Source organism: Protopterus annectens, chromosome 6.part0 (genome assembly GCF_019279795.1).
Source record: "Protopterus annectens isolate FY-2018-M chromosome 6.part0, PAN1.0, whole genome shotgun sequence".
In the NCBI taxonomy this organism is placed as follows: domain Eukaryota; kingdom Metazoa; phylum Chordata; order Ceratodontiformes; family Protopteridae; genus Protopterus; species Protopterus annectens.
In genome coordinates, this window is record NC_056737.1 from 1,960,845,083 (window position 1) to 1,960,867,885 (window position 22,803).

Genomic DNA, 22,803 nt, shown 5'->3' on the forward strand with positions numbered 1-22,803 from the left:
CATTGTGTACATATATGTACTTGTAGAATTATAAAAGACTGCTAGGCCTAGCAGGTGTGAATTAAATATATTTACTAATACTCATCTAGTTATGTAATAAAATAACTAACAGCATTTAATTAAACTGAATGCCTGAACAACTTGACATAATGGACAGTTTGTTGTAGCTTAGAATAATGGCATTTTTTATAACATATCCTTGATATGAACTCCTCATACAAAGGACCATTAAAGTCCATTGTAGTCAGGTTTCATTGTAGTAAAATGACACATGTTTATTCATAGTTACAGTGAGGCGAGCAGCAGGTTGGAGAAACCACAAAACCACTCTTGTCATGTCTGTTATTGATTGATTTGAGTTGGGAAGTATTACATTAGCAGACAAAGGAAAACTGCATTGCTGAAAAATATGATAAAGTTTGTAACAGATGTTTTATGATATCAGTACATGTGCTGGAGATGAGTTATTCTGCCCAAAATATTTTCACCATAGCATTCTATCTGATTCAATAAAGTTAAGCAGGAAAATAAAATGTATTCTCATGATATCAGAGACCCCAAAAAACAATAATGCACTGTGAAATAAATTGCAGGAACTAACATTATACTACTAAGGATTGTCTGAACTACTATAATTTTTATTTTATTTATTTATTTTACATTTGTTGACTGGGCGGCCACGGTGGTGCAGCGGTTAGCATTGTCACCTCACAGCAAGAGGTTCTCCAGTTTGATCCTTGGCCGGGGTGCCTTCTGTGTGGAGTCTGCATGTCCTCCCTGTGGTAGTGTGGGTTTCCTCCAGGTGCTCCGGTTTCCTCCCACATCCCAAAGACATGCTGTAGGTGGATTGGATATTCTAAACTGGCCCTAGGTGTGAGTGTGTGCATGTGTGTACCTTCAGTGGAAGGTTGGGCATTGGGCTGGCAACTCGACACTGTAAAACTCTACTGCCAATCATGAGCGGACAGGTGATCTGCTGTGGCGACCCTTAACTCAGAAAAGCCGAAAGAAGAAGAAGTTGACTGGGATAGTCCGTCTGGGTGTGAGCCCATTTTCAGAGGAGGCCCGAGGAGAAAAGCTCCAATAAAGCAAGAACAACATTGGCAGGTACAGTGTTGGTTTTACATAGAATTTAACAGAAATATTTAGAGACAACAAAGAAAGTAAAATATACAATAGGCACTTTAGTGAAAAGGAGAAAGTTATTACAATATATTAAAGTCATGTGTGTGTATATATATATATATATATATATATATATATATATATATATATATATATATTTTTTTTTTTTTTTTTTTTTTTTTAATTATTTTTTTTTAAGGGCAGAGGTCCATCTTTAGTTGATCATTTCAGTATACTTTAATACATGTACATATGCATGCTCTTAAAAAAGAAAAGAAATTATCAAATTATACTCTTATTGTAGGTAGACGATAGGTGTTGTTAACAAGTGAGAGTGGGGTATACATGGAGACTATAAAATTTAGGGGATGAAATTTGATGTGGGCTTATGTGGTATTAGCCCGGCTTGGTGCAGGAGCAGAGCCAGTGGTTAGTGAGGTGGTCTTTGGGCAGAGATTTGAATTGGTGTAAGTTGGTAGCATTTAGGATGTGTTGGGGGATTGAGTTCCAAAGTTTAGAAATGTGGTGGGAGTAGAGGGCATCCCCGGCTTTGTTGTTGCTTTTGGATACTTGGAGGAGTGTTTTGTGTGAGGATCGGAGTTGCCGATTGTTGCCATATGGTTTGAGTAATTGTTGTAGGACTGGGGTTTTATTAGTTGGTGAATAAAGACAAGTTGAGTATAGCTTAGTTGTTGTGGGAATTCTAGCCAATTTATTGGTTGTAGGGCAGAGCAGTGGTGGGACCTATATGGGGAGCTAGTGGCGAACCTGGCTATTTTATTGTAGGCTGATTCAAGTTTGATAAAGTTAAAGTTGATTAAGTTGATCAGTCCTCAAACCACATTCATTTTTGAAGCTAACTGTGTTCAATCTGTTTCATATAGTTAATATAAGAAGGTGCATTTCTCACCACAAAGGTAGACTAACGGGGGTGCTTTTAAAGTGTACTAGTAGTAGGATTATACCCATTTTATTTGTATAAGAATTACTATCCTAAATAAAAAAAATCTCACAGCTCAGATGTAGCAATGCAGCATGGCATATAGGTTGACAGTGTGGGGTAACTCTCCAGTGACATCCTAGTTATTGAAGACATAATGTATAATGATGATCCTCTACTTTTCAGGCTTATGTCTACTGGCTCATAGGTTCATAAATGTTTTCTAGGCTAATGACCACAAGGGCTTTTTTAGGCCTAGTCATGCATCCCAAATCTCTGACAAGTTCTGGTAACCTTGATAAGTGTAAGCAGGGGCTTGGGAGATGAAACATTTGCAAGCAGGGGTCTGGGAGATTAAACATTTACAGGCTGTCTGTGTCCATTAAAGACATAGGTGTCAATTCAGAGATGAATTTCCTGTTCCACATCCAATTGTCCAAGTTACACATGAATTGTGTTAGAGAGGAACTCTGCTTCACATGGATGGAGAGCCTGTTCCACAGATGGGGTAGTCTCTAGGATACATACCTGTCCCTCCAGCAGGTGCTATTTATATCACAGGCAAGGTTTAAGTCTTTAGCATGGGTAATTCTGTTTATTGTTACAGATGCATCATTCTGTCTTGATTTCAAAGGGACTTCCCCAGGATTGGTGACTCTTCACATCTTGCATCTGCAGTTCAACACTTTAAATCCTTCTACCTCCATTTACCCACTGTGTGACTTTAAACAAGTCACTCAGCTAGACAATGTACCTGGATTGCTCCTGAAAAGGAATACTTTTCCCAGTGAGTTTTCCTGGTTAACAAATTGATAACATAAAAAATATTTTACCCCCCCCCCCACATACACACACACACACACACACACACACACACACACTTTTTGGATTTGTCCAGAATTCTTCAGCAAGGATGTTAACAGGTATTTGTGTCTGCTCCTTGTAAAATGTATGGATTTCTGGCAAGTTGTTGTGGATTGCAGTCAATAAATAATGACAGGCATGTGAGTTTCAGATTCTGCATCCTTCAGAAAATTCATGCTGAAGCAAATCTTGTTATTCTCAAAACTTTATGAGTACATAACAGAAATAAAATATGTTCCTAATTTGGATTTTTGCCTCAGATTCTTGAGCTAAGAAGTTTAAAAGGCAAAGATTGTTGCAGTGGGGGGGGGGGGCAGTGAATGGTTATGACAGCAGTGAACAGAGATACATTTCTGAAGTATCATTTATTAATTTATTCATTCACTTGGTCTTAAAGAAATTACTGAGGTACACAGTCATACAAGTGGCTGTAAGTGACCCTGTGTGTGTGTGTGTGTGTGTGTGTGTGTGTGTGTGTGTGTGTGTGTGTGTGTGTGTGTGTGTGTGAACAGAGGGTATAGTTATACACTGTCCCTGACTTTGTCCTCATATTTATGGTCTGGTCCTCATAAAATCTGTGGCTTTCTAAAATGAGTGAGTTTCAGACTTTGTAACCTTCAGAAATTACTTAACAGGTAATATAACATGTCTTGTTATATTAACACATTTCTAAGTATATTAGATCAATATCTACAATCAGTTCCTAATTTCAGGTATTTTTCTGCCATTATTTTTGCCTTTGTCCTTGATTCTTAAGCTAAGAAGTTGAAAGCTGGGGGGGGGGGGTTCCTGTTGCAGCACCTTCAGCCCCAAATATGTGGCTTGAAATATATTGCTATGTCTATTTTGTACTACTTTTGGCTATCACAACAGATAGCGAAAAGTGATTTAGTGGGATAGTATATCTCTCAATTGTACCTCATTAGAACATTACATTTGTGAATTGGAGTGTTAAAACATCCATCTTTCACGGTGTTCCACACTGAAAGATTCTATCTGTCCCATATTTATTGTCATGATTTTTTTGTACATAAAGATATGCTAAATAATATTTAATCACATTAGTTCATCAAAAATATAAGTAGATGCAAATAGCTTTTGTTTACTATGCTGTGAGCTTCCTAAATGAAGTTATTAAATATTCCATATTTTGCCATTTGTTCCATATTGTTAGAGGTAGTATTATGGCTCATATTTAGGAAATGAAAGACTGAAAACCATCGAATGCAGATGAAAGAAAGCAAATGACAGGCTGAGGCTGATCACATTAAAGTGAAAATTGCTGTGGCTTGGTGGAAAGTTTGGACTGAGTTTAATACTTGAAGGCTCTAATTAGAAGTACACTGCTGTTGTCAGTTGTTCTTTCACTTTTCCCTGACAGAAAACAAGATAGCTCTGTGGCCAGTGGTAACAATACATAATGTCCATTTTTATATAATTTTATGGCAGTCAATGTTGGGGTGAGTTGCTGTTTTTCATTTTCTTCTCAAAGAGACATCAAAACTATAGTCAATGTGGCTATCATTTTTGGAAGCAGGTGACATATGAAAGCAAACGACAGTTACAGGATCACTTAATTATTGATATGGTTTGTCAAAGAGCAATATGGCCAATATATTTATGTGATTCCTCCACAGTATATTGTCTCAAAATTGGTACATTCCAATTGGCTGCAATGTATATGTTTTGCACCCAAAACTCTTATTAGAAGTCCCAGAGTTTTTTTCTTCTGAATTGCTTTCAGGGAAGTGACATATGACATCTTATATACAGCCAACAAATGAAACATTATAAAGACCTTTTGTTGTCACAGTCTGCCAATATGCCTGGTTTCCACTTAGAGACTATTTTAAACTCTGATGACCAGAATATATGTGTATTAAGTTCTCATTATGTCAGAAGTAGCTGAATGATTTGCAATGAAATCTCAAAGAGGGGCAAATGTCAAAGAAGGAGTCCAGTGACTTCAGTCTGTGTGCCTTTGTTACTACACTCTGACATTTTGCATTACACTTGGTTTTCTTTAGTGGTGCTGGGGTGAAGTGCTGCACTGTACTCTGAGTGAAATAATAGCCTAAATACTACTTCAATGAATCACCATTTCATCAGAAGTAAAATTGCAATTTATTTCTCCTGAGCAAAGTCTTTTTTTGTCAATGGTCTTATAACCCCACCCCAATTTTGACTCATTGGCAGTAAACTGCACTACAAGAACTTAAAGTTGTGTGTGTGTGTGTGTGTGTGTGTGTGTGTGTGTGTGTGTGTGTGTGTGTGTGTGTGTGTGTGTGTGTGTGTGTATTTGTATGTCTTACAGCTGGAGCAACTGGCTAGATGCATTTTGCATCTGAGGGTTATGATATATTATTCAGAGAAATTTGCTGTAATACTTTGTACTGTTGATAAATAGTCCTTTATTGGTAGGTACCACTGGTAGTCTTATATTTTCTGTCATTTTTATATGCTATAGCAAAATATGCATATTTTACATGCCCTGCAAGGCATGCCCACATTTGAGATTCTCTTGTTTACTTTTCCAAAAAGATATTAAGCTGTACAAAACAATATGCAAGTGAGGTTATCAGATGGTTTTAGTCTGAAATTGAAGTACAAGGATATTATCATTTGAAGGTAGGGGAAAATTTAAGTCACAATGGCCTTTGTAAACTGAATAAGTACTGTTAAGCTTTATAGTATTGCAAGATAGCAAACTCATGTTGCTGATACCTGGTGTTTAACTATGTTTTACACACTAATGTATTCAATATATTACGTTTTAGCCTTATATGTTGATAGGTTTTGATATTTTGCCTTTTGACTATGCCGTTCTGCAGTTGGTCTTTTGGCATTAGGAATTTAGCGGTATTCTCTTTAAACTAATGTGCAACAAATAAAAATCCCATTATGCAATCTCTCTCCTGTTATCATCATGGTGTACACTGTGTATTGGTTATATTTTGTATAACAGTGTTCTATGTGTACTTTATATTAATTGCCTTAACTGTGCATAGCTCCATTTACCTTGTGGCTCAGGTCATACCTTAAAAATGGTCAGTTTATACTGGCCTACTTGTAAGGTTTCAGTTATTTATTTGACATTTGTTAACCGGGTTGGTCCAACTGGGCTTGGGGCCCATGTTCAGTGGAGACCCGAGGAGAAAAACTCCATTCACAGAGAGTTTACAGTAATAAAAATATTTCAGTCAGATTACTTACAATAAAACTAGTTTTACAGGAAGTTACAGACACAAAAAAGCATGCATGCACAAGGTAATACACAATGTTTTTATAGAGAAATGCTATGTATAGATATGTACATAAAGATCTATCCATCAGTAGAGTAGATTGAGTATAGTAAGTAAACACATAGTAGGGTACTAGTTGAAAGGAGAGGGATTAATTAGAAGTAGATTTGGGGAGCTGAGGTTGGGTCTCGACAATGGCAAGTTTTGGACTTCAGTATGATTAGTTTGATTTCTTTTTTAAAGTGTGGAGGATGGGAGATGGAACGTATGGCTTGGGGAAGTTTGTTCCAAGCATGGGCAACAGAGTATTTATAGAAAAGTTTGCCTACTGTTTTCTTGGGTTGGTAGTGTCTAGTAGTTGCTGATTAACACAAACTAAGTTAGTACATAAAGCATAAGGCAGAACATTAGCGAGAATGGCATGCATATGTTTCTTGATGGTATACAGCTGTCAGATGGTACTCTTACACCCCTTAATATAGTTTCTCTGTGAAGTGCAGCTCTAAATTGTGGGTGCAGTTTAAAAGTGCTATCTGAGCCCAGATTACCAGCTACATTTATATATCTTCTGCAGCTGTTTTTGTTGGCCTGAAATACCACTGTTTTAACATTCATCAAGCATGTGATTTTATTTTGCTGGAGTAGCTGGTAGAAAATTATAAATTATAAATGTGCAAGTCTTATCAAATTCTTCTTCCTGAAATTTATGCTGGATAGGCTGGAAAGTGAGGGGTCATTTCTAAGGAAGATCAGGTTATATGAATATGAATATGAATATGAAATAGTTTAACACTGGTGATTACCCCAACTGCTCCTACTTAACCAACTCTCAATAGCTCACAAGCTCTACTACTTTCCCAACAAAACCCCTGCACTTCAGAATCTAATTCACCCCTACACCACCACTAGAACCTTAAGATCTAGTTCTCAGAACTACATAAATGTCATCAAACAAAAATGATGCTGGTAAATCTCTCTTTGCCTGCTCCATTGCCAGAACCTGGAATTCACTTCCAAGCCATTTAACTTCAACCACCTCTACTTCACAATTTAGAAAACTTCTCAAAACCCACTACTTTAATAACTGGAATTGCTCATGTTACTCCCCAGGCTAGGCCATACCACTGCACTGTTGCTATGATTCTGCTAAGGATCAAAAGTTTGCTCCCCAAGTCCCACTTGTAAAAATATTTACATGGGTATTAGCTTACTACCAGAAATTTATACATTGTTAATCTCTGCTATCTATACTCAAATATTTTCTTAACATGTATGGCTCTGTTTTCTTCTTAGGTATTATTTCTGTCTCCTTGGAACTGTAGTAGTGTTGGGAGCTTTTCTGCCTAGACCTATCTATGCTCAATTGTAATGTATTTTTAATGTATTTTTAACATGTATTTTGCTATGTTTCCTTACATAAGACTTTTATCTCTTTTAACTGTATTAATGTTTGGAGCTTTTCTTCCCGGGCCTCTGCTGAAAATGGACCTGTGTCCAGTCGGACTTTCCCGGTAAACAAATGCAAAATAAAAAAAATAAATAAAATATATGAGAAAACTATATATGTATTGTAATGGTACCAGGGATGTAAGCTGGCAGCTTAACCATAAAACTCCTGATAGCAAAATAGAAAAACTGGTGAGGTAACAAGAAATGAAAATCATTCTACATGGCAACTGTACTATCCCCAAGTCAAGAATGGGCAGAACAAGATGGAGGTAGGCAGAATGTGTGTGGGCAGTAATCAGAAGTTGTAGAACATCCTAGAAGTATTAGCTATAATGGCCATCACCATACTGATCTAGCAGGAAGGATATATCTGAAGAAGATGAAGGAGGTGAAAATGGAATAGTGGAAGTATAAAAAGGTGAAGAGGCAAGGTAGTACAGTGGGTAGCTGGGGAGCTCATAAAGGTGAAGGAGGTAATGACAGTGTTTCAGACAAATCGGTTCATCGGTGAAAACAGGTTAGAGAGAGAGATACCCTCCACATAGGGGCTTTGCCTGAATGGACAGAGAGCAAGAATGTACCAGCATTCACAGAAGGAAACTAACCAGCTTCCAGACCTATCCAATGACAGCTTTTGCAGTATAAATTGAGTATATGGTTGGGTACCTTGGAGAGAACCAGCAACATACAAGACATCTGATTATCAAAATACACAACCACAGCGCTACATTATGGCTGTTATGGTTGTGTATGGAGCTGATGGTATGTCATCTGGTCCAACATTTGGTGAATGTCCCAGCTTAGGTTCAAAGGCAGTTACTAAGTATGAGATTCAGAAGACCATTGAGGAGCCTAGCCCAATTTTTCTAGTGCACTTTCTACATAAGTGAATTGCTCAGAATTAGACAGTAGGCACAACACTGGCTGACAGAATCACACACTGGACTATAGGAAGCAGCTCATTAACAGTTCATAGCCTTAATCTTCTGCACTATCTGCCAGGAGAGATGGATTTCAAAGGAGGCATCAGGGATTATTGAGGGACTGTGGCAGTGGAGGCATGTGTGAGTAGCTACCAGCTCATTTACCATATTATAGTGGGTCTATATTACATTGCCAAAAGGGCTGTTCATCGAACACCCTTTGATGGATACATAAATATCAAAAGACCAGAACTCTGAATGGCAAAATAAGCAATTTTTTCCCATGGAAAAAAATTGCTTGGCCAACAAAACTTAAAACAAATCAAACCCTATGAAGTGGGGGTTTCTCCCCCTACACTGCCCAATGGGGGGGGTTGTGCCACCCACACCTCCCTAACTAAATATACCAACTCCGAGATCGCACTACAGTGGAGCAAAGGGCAAATTCCCAATAACGGCCAAGCGATTTTTTTCCCCTGGGAAAAAATTAGCTTACTTCACCATTCAAAGTTATGGTAGTTTGCCATTTACGTGTCTATCAACGGGTGTTCAGTTAACAGCCCTTTCAACAATGTAAATGGAATCCCATTATAATGGCAGGGGAATATAGTGTTAATAAATACAGCCTTCAAAACTTAAGGCAGAGGCTGACTAATATATGTGACAAGGTTTCCAGAGACTGAATCAGTGATGGAGGCTGTGAGTGAGGAGGAAGTGGAAGAAAAGGAAGGTCACATACAGATGCTAGGAGAGATGGAGTGCACTGCAAGAGGGAAGGGGTCAGTTGCCATGTATTATATGAATAATGTGTAAACTTTTAGTAGAAGACAGGGGAGTGCAGACAGCTAATGCTGCTGCTGCTGCTGTGTGGGACATATCACCTTTCAAGCTACATGAAGAGAGGTGGTAGGCTTGGGCTGTGACTGATGAAAACACTGGATCTGAGGAGAGAAGAAAGAGAAAAGAAGTATTGTGTAGTGAGTACAGAGTCTTTCTGAAAGAGACTGGTAATAATAACCCCTAGGAAAAGAAGCTGGAGATGGTGAAGACGTGTGAGGTCCCATGCATGAAGTGGTAAGAGAAGACAGCAACTGAGGGACTCAACCACCTGATGAAGGTTAGATAGGATAGGGGATGGGGAGTGTAGAGTGTGCTAATGATGTGTGACACTGACAGGGGGTCCTTGTGTTTTCTTTTATTCAATGGATGAAAAGGAGGTGTGAAGGACGACCACCTTCATTGTGGACTTAGTGATCACACCCAAAGGTAATAAGCAGAGTACCCTGATTTGAGATGTACACATTATAAGTGAAGGTGGCAGGGGTTTACTCTCTGCAAAGGACCTAATCTGTGCTGTGAATGAACAGTGGTGTTTTGATGCAAGTTCCAGCAATGTGAAGACATACAACTGAATGTGAGAAACAATGGATATTTAATGGTGTGGAGAGGGCGACCATATGGTCATGCAACACTGATAGTACACTGAATGTGGAATGTTCAGATGGCAACAGTACTGTTCATCTTACAGTGCTGTGGGACCTTATCTTTAGAGATGAGGGGAAGGTAATCTGCAGGCAAGAAGCTGAGCCAGAGGAAGGCAGGCAAAATGTGATCTCATTACTATCTCATACCAGAGAGTGGCTAAAGGCTACAGTATACACATTAAATTTTCAGTGGATGGATAATTTTTCTGAAAGTGTGTAAGACTGAATATGAGAGAATTCATATTATCAAATATAAGGGCTGTAGAAAGAGAGGGTAAATGAAGAGAGGAGGAAGTGGCACATTTTTAGGGGTATGTGATGGGTGAGTCATTGGGTGGGTGATTCTAAATGAATGCCCAGGCTTCAAGGGAGATGTTCTGACTGAATACTTAGAGTCTTATAAATAGTATAATTCTCACCTGTATATGTTTTCATGGTTTGCTGCATGGGACAGTCCAGTTTTCTTTTGGGGGGGGGGGTGGAATAGAAGTAAATAATAAGACTAGGAGTCTTTGGTAGGCCAGGGTAGAAAACAAGGACATGAGAGTAGGGAAGATGGCACGAATAGAGTGAGAAGCTTGATAGGTGAGGACAAACAGTGAGGAAATGAATTAAGGTGGGGGAATTTAGTTTTACAATACTGAGTGCATAGCTATGAATAACATCTATCAGAGGGTGCTACGCGTGACCTACAGGGTGTGGGGGATGGGTTAATGGATCCAAAAATAAGTGGCTCCCATGAGTCCTTTGCTCTTAGTTCATTTGGGAAGCCTGTAGGACAGGAGAGAAGGGGTCAGGAGGGGTAGGTTGATGAAGACATCTGAGGGTCATTACGTGGAATGTACAGAAAGAATAACACCATTAGTGGCAATTAGATCATGCAGATACTGAGATTGTGTGTGTCACACTGCCAGCCCAGCTATCTGGAATTTTGTAAATAATAATATGTCATTAATGAATATTGCTATGATTTATACAGAATTATATGTTATGTACTGAGCTAAGATGTATCCACAGTGTACCCTACCGGAAAAGAACAGAAATGTATATAAACTATCTACCTGTGAAAATGTATGTTCTAATAGTAGAAACTGGAACATACAGAGTTAACTTGCAAAACTTAATGAAAATAAGTTGAAATTAGACTGTTTTATGATTGTGCTATAAAAGTTAGTTTCAATGCAGCAAGGAGACAGGGTGTCTAGAACTAGGGTGCTTTCTGCATTGTTTTAAAAGTGTTTTATTGTTTTATGACTTTCAGTTCTAAGCAAACATCTGAGAGTTATGTATTTTTAATCAGAGATGTGAAATTCTGTTAGTTTTTGATTTAACTTGGGGAACTAAAGTCAGGTGACAAAAAGTGATGTCATCCAAGCTAACCCAACAGTAATATTTCATATTAATTAAAGAACTCCCTCAGAGAGAAATAGATTGTGCATTTTGTATTTTGTCTTGGACCTAGCAAGAACATCCACTCATCATCATCAACATCTGCACTCCTGGCTGTAAGTAAGATTTCGGGCATAGTATCTCTTTTAGATATAGACAGGACTATAGCAAAGATTAGTTTAAATGTTTTCTGTATTTATTTGATACTGTACTGCAATGTTGTTTTAAAATATTTCCTGTGATTTTGAACTCTGAAGTAACTGTGTTGGATTTACTCAGGTTTGTCTTGTTATTTTATTATTTATTATTAAATCTATTTATACCTATATTTGTGACTAATATTTGTGAGACATATTTAAACTCTTTGAGTACTTGCATATGTATTTGGTGAGACTGTACAGGCCACTCCTAAATAGCCTTGCTCTTGGTCAGACTACCATTTAGATTATTAGTAACATTACACAGTAGGATTAGACACCCTTTGTAAGGGCTTTATAGTAGCTGATAAGTAGGGGTTCTGGTGGCAGTGATAACTACCTTATAGTCTGGGCAGAAGGAGGCATAGCTAGTAAACCTGTGCCAGCCTTCCCCAAATATGTGTGTGTGTGTGTGTGTGTGTGTGTGTGTGTGTGTGTGTGTGTGTGTGTGTGTGTGTGTGTGTGTGTGTGTGTGTGTCAGCTACTTGGGCAGGGACACAAAGCACTGGTTGGACAGAGAAAGAGTTGGAGGACTTGGCTTGGAACCCTGGCTAAGGACTCAACTCTATAACTGTGTCAGTGGAAGTCTTATTGGAGATCGGGAGAAAGAGGCAGGAACCAGCCCCAGGCTGACTGTGGTCTCTGTGTGCTCTTAAGGTAACTTTCACTTTACTGTGTGTGTACTTGTCATCCTCCCATTGTGTATGTCCCCCGCTGTTGCCAGTAGTGAGGACTGAGGCTCCTTGATTACTGGGCCAGTGCAGGGGTGTCACAGCTTGAAGTAGAACTTGCTGTTCTGCAGTATGTAAAACGTTCTCCAGAAGTAAAAAAATGAGATGTTTTGAGCTGAAATGATGAGATGAAATGAAAGAAGAGAAGACAATGTGATAATACTAAGTTGCCATAATGCAGTAGACTTTGAGTAAGGTGGTATAACCTGGCAACATGCAGATCACACCGCATGGTGCAGCTGTAGGAAGGAGGCCAAGTACAGGGGGTTCACCTAGAGGTACAGCGATCTTTCTCTCTTTCTATTAGACTCATGCAAAAAACTGTACTTAGACAGCATGGTGCAAAAAGGGCCACTATAGCACTAGTGTTGGTGCCCAGTGTACTATATTTTGTTGTACCACAACCATTTCCTATTTATGTGTCACAATGTGCTTTGCCAACATTGGTAATGAGATAATTATATTTGATAACATAATGAAACACAGTGTGCAAGAGTACAAAGAGTAATACAAAGAAGTGAAACACTGGAAGGAAAGACACAACATTAATAAACCACAGAGTCTGCACATTCCTTAGTCTTCAGCCTCCTGCCATCCCTAGGTCTTAATGCAGTACAATACTGCTATGTATACATGGTGCTGGCCACCCCAAAACTGCTTCTTCAGAATGTGACAAGGATAACTGATATGATATGAAGGTTGCATCTAAGCAGCAGATTCAAAGTTAAGGTAGCTTAAGTTGTCCCATCATGATTTTCGGTCAGTAAACATTGTTCTTACAAAAATGAAATTCTTGCCTCAGGTTTGGTACCATATTAATGTGCTTGGTGTGAATATTCTCACAAAGTGCACAATTTACTGTATAATAATGGCTGGGAAGATGTCTGCACTGATCCCTAGCACTGTTACTACAGCATTGTAATACTAGCTTCTCTTCAGTAATTGCAATCTGTTTGTCTGCAGGAGCAAACTGCTTATAAAATAGCCACCTTTCCATAGCTCCAAACTTCTCTGCTCAAGAATCAGGTGCAAAGTGATGGGGAAGGGTCCAAAGGCCCAAAATTGGGGGCATTTTCTAAATTTTACTTTAATTCACTTAAAGGTGATTAGTATAACAGTTTTTCGGCACTAGCATGCATTTTTCTAAACAATAGGTATATAAATCTAATGTCTTGCATTATTGATTGTTTGTAATCCTCACTGATTTAACAGAAAATCCAAAAATATGAGAAACACTGTGAGTGAGATGGTCCACTCAGCAGTTTTCCATCACTGGGAAAAGAATGAGATCCAACAGTCTTGCTTCTCGGACAAAAAGACTAGGGGAAAAAACAAAAGTTATTTCAGCGGTGGGCTGGGGATATTGAATGGGCCAAAGTCATTTTTTTAAATCCTGTTTGGTTTTAGATGAGTCCATGATAAAGGATTTGAAAATATTGTTTCTACCAGCTTGGAAAAAGGACTGCAGTGGTGGTGGTGCTGCGGTAGCATTGTTGCCTCACAGTAAGACGTTGTCCTGTTCGATTCTCAGCTAGAGCGTCTTCTGTGTGGAGACATGCGTGAATGGGCGTACCTTCATTGAAGGTTGTGCATCAGGGCCATCTACTCGGCACATAAAAATCTACTGCCAATCATTAGCGGACTGGAGTATCGCTGTGGCAACCCCTAACCGGGAAAAGCCGAAAGACACAACAACAACAACAACATGAGGAAACATTCCTTGGACAATAATAGTTTTTTCATATATGTAAGCACTGCTGTTGAAAAGATATTTGTTATATCTTCTGATATTGTTGCATGACTATAAAAATGTAAATGTTATTAACTTAATGAGTGACTTCTGCATACTATCCAGGACCAGACTTCGTAATTGTGGGGCCCAGTTTGGACCATTTTGGTGGTGCCCCTCACCTGAACTCCACCTCCACTCCAACCTTCCATCCATGACAACTTCCTGACTTAATTTCAGATTATCAGGAATATATGTTATTACTGCATATTAAAAATAAAAATATATATGTTTATTAGTTTAGATTTTGTCATAAACATGTTAAAATGGAATTAAACTCATGGATTACCCCTACATCCAATATCTCCCATAGTTCCTCAAGCACACTACAAAGTGCCTGTTTGTTGCACCCTGGCTTAACAATAAACATGTTCCCACATTCTTGTAGTACTGCCCAGATCTCCCGAACCTGAGTAAGAGATAGCTGTACACTTCATCCTTGTCTCTCCCCTCACCATTTATTTTATTCATTTTTTGTCTCCTGCTTTCCTTCATTTGATCCATACCTTACTCTCCTTCACATTCCTTACCCAACAACAGTAAGTATTGCAGATACTTTATATATTATTTTCTGTATAGAAATGTCATACTCTCTGATGTTATAACAGTATACGGGTAATCTTCCCAATTTTACTGACCGAATTCTCGTATAACAGCTACTTATGATTGTGCTCATTCATGCTATACATTATCCTGACATACCTCCCAGCATACTTGCTTTTACATTCCCAGTGCTAAATTGATACTGATTAAAGTTTGTTGTTTATTTAGTTGTATTTCTGCCACAAAGTGTGTAAAAATGGTCCAAGTGAATCAGAGCTCCACCTTGGCTAACAGACTAAGTTAAAAAAATAAAATTCCTTTGGTTCTTTAGGTACTTACTAGTCTATTGATGTATAAAGATATTAAGTCTAGTCTTAATTCACATTGTAATTTTTAGCCCTTATACTTTGCATACAAAAAACCCGAAACGGGCCAAATAGGATATATTGGGACATTTATGTTTCCCCCTATCCAGGAAGAACAAGGGTGATAAACCAGGGAAGAATTTCTGGTTACTCATCCATTCATTCAAATTACATTTGAATAGAGTTAAGAGAAGTACTTTGCTTTATATGGAGTGGCTTCAGTTCCTTGTACCTTAAGTACTCTACACTATCCAGTGTCCTTGGAAGTTGTTGCTGACAGCACCATAATAAGTATGCTCATTTTGAAACAAGAAACCTGATACAATCTTCTAACTCATAGTGTTCCAAGTTCTCCCCTCCCATGCCCAGTGTTATTGGATATCAGGAAACAGTGGCAAGACTGGTGGCAAGAAAAAGATCATGAAAATGTTCTAATCTCCGTTATACATTCTCATCTCATATTAGTCAATTCTTTCTTCAGGGGCCTTCAATCAACTCCCTCACTTGCTCTAAATGGTTCTAAATTCTACCTCAGAAAACACAACCTCATGTTTCACTTCTCTAGGATTATTTTACTTCTATATTTGACTGCAGCAAGCCTTTCTCTGCCATACTGCTGAGTTGGTAACCATCTGTCAAAGGTCTTAGTGATCATAAGGTACTTCACATCACCGTATCTGTTTTCTTTTTCTATTTTTCACTTACTGCTGTTTGTTTCCATACTGCATGGATTTTTTGCAGTTATTTATTGTAACCAATCATAAAACATGTTAGAAATAGAAGAATAGAAAGCAGAGTACTAAATATCAGACTTCAGATCAAGTCTTTTCTCATTATATTCCAACAGTAGCTGCAGAGGTATACAAACTCAGAAGGCTAATCTGACCAGTTTGGGTTTGAAAACCCTATTGTGTACTAAGCACCTGCTACTATGGGAGTGTGATCATTTAACACCATCAACCAAAAAAGAGGCACAAAGCTGCAGTTACTAATACTAGACTAACCAAAAGTGCAATACAAGACAAGAAGTGTTGTTTGCTCCACTAACAAGACTTTACTACAGAGCAATACTAGCAGAAGGAAAATGCCTTGTATTTTGCTGTCATGACTATCAGACAAATCTGTGGGCCACATTAAGTCATAATGATTCTATCAAGGTTTAATGTAGGACCCCCTGAGGGGGCACAGCCCTATTCGGCCAGATAGGTCTAACTGGTATAAGGCTACTCATGATAATACCGGGACTTACATCAGTGTGTCAGAATTCTTTCTCTTTCCTCTTTTATTATCTAGTGTCAGTAAACACAAAATCATCATTGTGAAGTCACCCCCTCTTCAGCTACTTAAATGTTTTGGCCCTCCCATTCTATGCTATAGAGCCAGAATATTAAGTGCCCACCTACATCCAATCTATATTGCTCTTTTAAAATTAGTGAGTCTCCCTTTTTATTTTATTTATTTATTTTACATTTGTTAACCGGGACAGTCCAACTGGATACATATCCACTTTCAGTGGAGGCCCAGGGAGAAAAGCTCCAGAAATACAAGAATAATTTAACAAATACAGTTAAAAGTATAAAGCTTGAATTATGCCATCTTTCATATCAAACTGCTTAGTGCACAATGCAACTCTTAGAATGTTAACCCATTGTTTTCATCTTACCCTTAAAACCTTCAACATCTGGTCTAAGACCACCAATCATTGGAGAGCCCACATTCTGACTTTCAGTGGCCATCTTGAGATTATTGCTTCTGTGTTGCTCCTGGTGAGTGAAGGAGCATTATTTCCTGGAGACTGCTGATCCTCATAAAGTCTGATAACTGCTTCATAAATGCCAGCTTGGAATTTGTGCCACTGTTTTGGTCCTGATGAAGGAGTAGAAGGTATTGATTCCTGACTGTTTCTGACTGGGGAGAGACTATCTATAAAAACACTCACATAAAACTAAATAAACAACTCAGAGGACAAATAATGTCTACAAAAGCCAAATTTTAAGTAAAATTGGCCTCCCAGGCCAAGGACAACCACAAAGCATTATTTAGCAATCTCCAGAACCCCAAAGACAATACATAATTGTGTGCAAAGCTCACTGTTAATAGAGTAACCTAAACTGAGACAGAAGATATAGCAAACCTACTGAAAGACAAATTCAGATCTAACTTTGTTCTTCTCTCCCCCAGCCTCTATTCAGAAAATTGCATGAAATATAACCCACCCACCACTATCACTATGAACCTATGAACTAGAAAACAGGTCCAGGCATTGTTGCCATACTCAAGGGTTAAGAATAAACCCTTAAATTACCCAGTGGATCACCAGCTGGTTCACAGACAGGACTCAGTAAGTAGGAATTGGGGGGGGGGGTCAACCTATACAAAAAAGAATAGCCACAAGTGGAGTCCCTCACGGATCAGTCTTGGGACAGCTCCTTTTTGACATTTATTTCACTGAAGTCAAGGCCAATGCCAATGACCCTTTACTGAGTAAATCTGCAGATGATTGCAAATTAGGAGCAGACAGAAAATCCCCCACTGACACAAGTGTTCTCCAGGAAGGGCTGACACAGACAAATAACTGATGTTAGAGCCATGGACTACAACTAAATGCCAAGAAATGCATAATAGCATCCTTCAGGAAGTCATCCACCTCCCAGTAATTATCATATTGATAACACACCCCTAAGAGTTGACCCAGTAGTCAGGTACTCAGGGACACATATAGACAGTAATCTAGCCTTTGACCATCACTTGTCTTACAGTAGTGATGAAATCATTGCAACTTATCAACAAAAGTATGGCATCTAGGTCTAAGGATTATATCATATTCGGCATTCATCAGACCTATCATTAAGTACAATGCCCCCTTTGTTATGTACCTAACCAGGCACAACCAACAATTGGAATGTCCGCAGATGTTTCTCATTAAAAGAATACAGGGCATTAGTAACATATCCTATGCAGACTGCCTCAAGGCCCTATTTATGTATTTTGTCTCCTACAGGCTGCTGAGTGGAGATCTATGCCTGGCATGCAAGACATTGTCAGATCTCACCCTAATCTATATCCTGCATATCTGCAAAACAAATAGCACCAGAATTACCCTTTCTAAACATTTAAACCTTGCCTGTGATATAAACAGGACCTGGTGGAGAGGCAGGTGTTTATCACAGAGACTACCCCCTCACTGGAACAGACTCCCCATCTATGTGTAGCAGAGTACCTCCATAACCCAAATGAAGTGTAATTTGGACAACCGGATGGGGAACAGTAAATTCATCCCTGGTTTGCAAATAGGTCTCCAATGGACACAGGTAGCCTGTAAATGCTTCATCTCACAGGCCTCTGCTTGTAAATGTTTCATCTCCCACGTCCCTACTTACACTTATTAAGGGTACTAGAACTAATCAGAAATTTGGGATGCATGGCTAGGCTTAACATGGTCCTTGAGGTCATTAGCCTAGTACACAACTATAAAAGTATAAATACTGCCTCTATCGCCAAGAACACTGCATCGGTGAGCCCCAACAATATCCCATGACCTATCAGACCCTCAGGAATCACTGTTTAATTGTAGCCTCCCAACAGGTGAAAGGCAATCTTTGTCCCTCTGCCCAAAGCTGGGCCATCTACAGATCCTGAAAACTACAGTTCTTTAAGTCTTACTAGTCTCATATAGAAAGCAATGGAAAGAATTGTCATGGAAATGATCAATAATGACATAAGAAACCTCCAGACACTGGACCCAACCCAGTTTGGTTTCATCAAGGCCAGGTCATGCCTACTCAACCTGGTGGACTTCTTTGAAAAGAACATCAAAGCAATGGATAAGGGCAAAACAATTCACACTGCCTACTTTGACCTGGCCAAGGTATTTGACACAATACCTCACTAAGGCATCATTAACAAATTCAAGAAGCCAAGTATAAACCCTTATGTTACCCAGTGGATAACTAGCTGGTTCACAGACAGGACCCAGAAAATTAGCACTGGGAAGACTACCTCTACAAAGAGGCCAATCACCAATTGAATCCATGAGGGATTGGTCCTGGGACTGCTCTATGGCATCTACTTTTCTGAAGTCAAGGCTAACATCAAGGGTCTAAGGTTGACCAAACCTACATAAGACTGGAAATAAGAAGCAGTCATAGAATTCTCCACCCACACTAATCATCTCCAAGAAGAGCTGACACAGACAAATAACTGGTGTCAGAGCCATGGACTAAAACTAAATGCGAAGAAATGCACAATAGCATGTTTTGTGAAGTCAGTTACTTCTGGCAAATATTATGTTGACAACATACCTCTAAGAATCAACCCAGTAGTCAGGGACTTGGGGACACACATAGACAATAATCTAGCCTTTGACCATCATGTCTCTATGGTAGAAAGGAAATCATTCTATGTTGTGCATTTTATAAACAAAGGTATGGCTTCTAGGTCCAAGGAGGTTATTGTTCCATTGTATTTGGCATTCATCAGACCTATCATTGAATACAATGCCCTCTTTACTATGCAAGTAACCTGACACATCCAACAACTGGAACATCCACAGAGGTTTCTCACTAAAAGAATACAGGGTGTAAATAACATATAGGCAAACTACCTCAAAGTCCTGTCCCTGTATTCCATCGCCTACAGACTGTTGAGAGTAGATCTATGCCTGCCATACAAGGCATTGTCAGACCCCACTGTGATGGACCTCCTGGATATCCACAAAACAAACAGCACAAAAGTTACTCATTCTAAAGACTAAATCCTTACCCATTATATAAATAGGACCTGCTGGACAGAAAGACATGTATCTCAGAGACTACATCTTCTCTGGAACAGGCTCCCAATTCATGTGAAGCAGAGTTCTTCCATATCCCAATTTAAGTGTAACATGGACAATTGGATGGGAAAAGGGAAATTCATGCCTACTTTGACACCTATGTCTCTAACAGTCATAGGCAGCATGTAATGTTTCATCTCTCAAGCCCCTGTTAGATTTACCAAGGGTACCAGAAATTGTCAGAGATTTGCAATGCATGGCCAGTCAAATTAAACACACACACACACACACACACACACACACACACACACACACACACACACATGCAGAGAAAGCCTTTTTTTTGTACTACACATTATTAAAAACATAAAAGTGAGAGGAAAATTAATGATGCTAATATATTTTGCTAAGTTTTACTGCTGTAGTGTTTTTTTAAACAACATTAAATAATCACTTAAGACATACATTATAGAAAAGAAAACAACCATATTAACATTTTTCCCAATTACAGGCATTATACATCACATATATTTCCTTTCTTTGTAGCTATCATCAGTCCAATATGTCATAAAGTGCTGAATTCCTGCCTTCTTTTAAACCTCACTCCTCCTCCTCAACATTATTCTCCATGTATTGTTCCCCAGATCTCCTTTTAATTCTCTGTAATTTGCTCTTTCCCTGTTCTAAAAATCCCTCTTCCAGTTCTTTTATCTCTCTTATAATATGCAGTACCTCAAATACAGTTTGCTTAGACACGGATTTCCATTTTCTATTCTAATTTCTTATTTTTTATTTCTTATTTTTAACACCTTTATTAAATTATTGCTTAAGACATAGGCAAACATACATTTACATAAAGAAAAAAACATATTAATTTCTTCTCTGTTATATACATTATACATTTATTTATTTTATTTATTTATTTGTTTATTTGTTTGTTTATTTATTTATTTGTTTGTTTATTTGACATTTGTTAACCGGGTTGGTCTGACTGGGTAGATACCCTTTACCCTTTTTCAGCAGAAACCCGAGAAGAAAAGCTCCAGCATTACAAAAAAATAGTAATTAACAACTGAACATTTATACAAAAGAAAACAATGGTACAAAGAACATAAGATAGTTTACAGTAAAGTAACAAGGTAGATTACTTTTTTTGTGAGACAATAATATTAAGGCAAATTTAAAATGTACATCACATATGTTCTTTTGTATAACCATCATCAGTCCAGTATTACATAAATTGCTCAGTTCCTGCTTTCCCTTAAATGTCATTCCTCCTCCAGAATGTTATTCTGCATCTATTTGTTCCCACAATTTCCATTTATTTCTATACAATTTACTCTAAACCTTTTCTAAATCCCCCACTTCCAGTTCTTTTACCTCTGTTACAATATTCAGTACTTCAAATACAGTTGGTTTAGACCTTGATTTCCATTTTCTAGTCACTGCTTTTTTTGGCAGCCACCAGAATTAAACTTAACAAGGCCTTACTATGTCTAGGCAAGTCAAATCCTGAGTTCCCACTCAAAAGAATCAAGTCCTTAGTTACAACTATTTGTTCACCTAATATTTCTAACAGAATACTATGTAGGGAAATTTTAAAGATTGCCAACTCATTACACTCCCAAAACATATATTCCCATTTACCTCTTTCTTCCCCTTGACACCACCCAACATTTGCCATCTATGTGAGGAAAAACTCTTTAGATCTGCTTGGGGTATAAAAATACCTGCGCAAATACTTCCAAGCAAAAATCCTAAATATTTTAGACTTTGTTGCATTCTTGGGAGCCACACATATGTCCTCCTATTGTTCCCTTGTAAATTGCTTACCTAGCCTCTCTTCCCAGTCTTTTCTAACCTTGTTTGATTGATTCCTATAATCTACAATATTTTATATGCCATATTAAGTATCCCTTCTCTAACAGCAAGTTCTGTTCTAGAGTCATCTAAAAACTCTACCATAGTAGGTATTTAGCTTAGGGCTCTCCTATTCCTTTCTCTTTGCATATACTTTGCTCTCAATCTTGAGTAGGGGAGGCAGTCTCTATCCTGCAGTCCAAGTGTCTTCTTGGCCTCTTCCCATTCTATTGCCTTTCCCTCTCTAGTTATTTGCTCTCAATACCTTGGTTCCTTTGCCAGTTTTCTCCAATAAATTTCAGCCCCTTCTTGCCTATTTTCTGTACCTTTAATCACAGTCATCCCTATTGGCAAAATCTCCTTTCTTCATTTTTGTGTATCATGGAATGCAAATGTTTCCTGATCATAAAATCCCAGCTTACTCTGTCAAATGGTTCCATTGCATTAAGACCCATCAACAGCAGTATTTTCTTAGATTCTTGATCATCATTTTCTGTTACTGCTGTCAAATGTTTGCCTCACTTCTACAAAACCACATCAATCCATATCTAACAATTTTGGAAAAACATTTACCATGCTTTCAGCTATTATAGATACAAACACTTTATAATCATGATTTAAAATTGAAATGAGTCTATAAGAAGCTGGGGCTGAAGGGTCTTTCCCATCTTTAGGTATCATAGCCACCACAGCTTTCTTCCAGAATGGTGGTACTTCCCTTCTTTTTAAGTACTGTTAAACAAAACTTTCCAGATCTTTATCAATTTCTTCCCTCCTAGATTCCAAACTTCCACAGGAATACCAACTATTCCTGGAGACTTTCCTACAGATTGATTATACATCATCATTTTTTATCTAATCTCCTCCTATCTTAACTATTAATTGTTGAGACTCATCTTCCTTTAACCTTAGCATACTTAAGTTCTCCATAAATATTTCCATTTGTGCTCTTTCTTGATTTCCACATTTCTGTGCTTCTTACACATCTTCATACAATTTCGGAAATATCTGTAATATCACTACAAGATTTATGGTTATTTTATTTTTCTTTTAGGCTCCACAGGTTTAGCAACAACCTTTTCTACTTTCTGTTGCCTATGTCATTGTACTAAAAGTTTTTGTGCTCTGGAG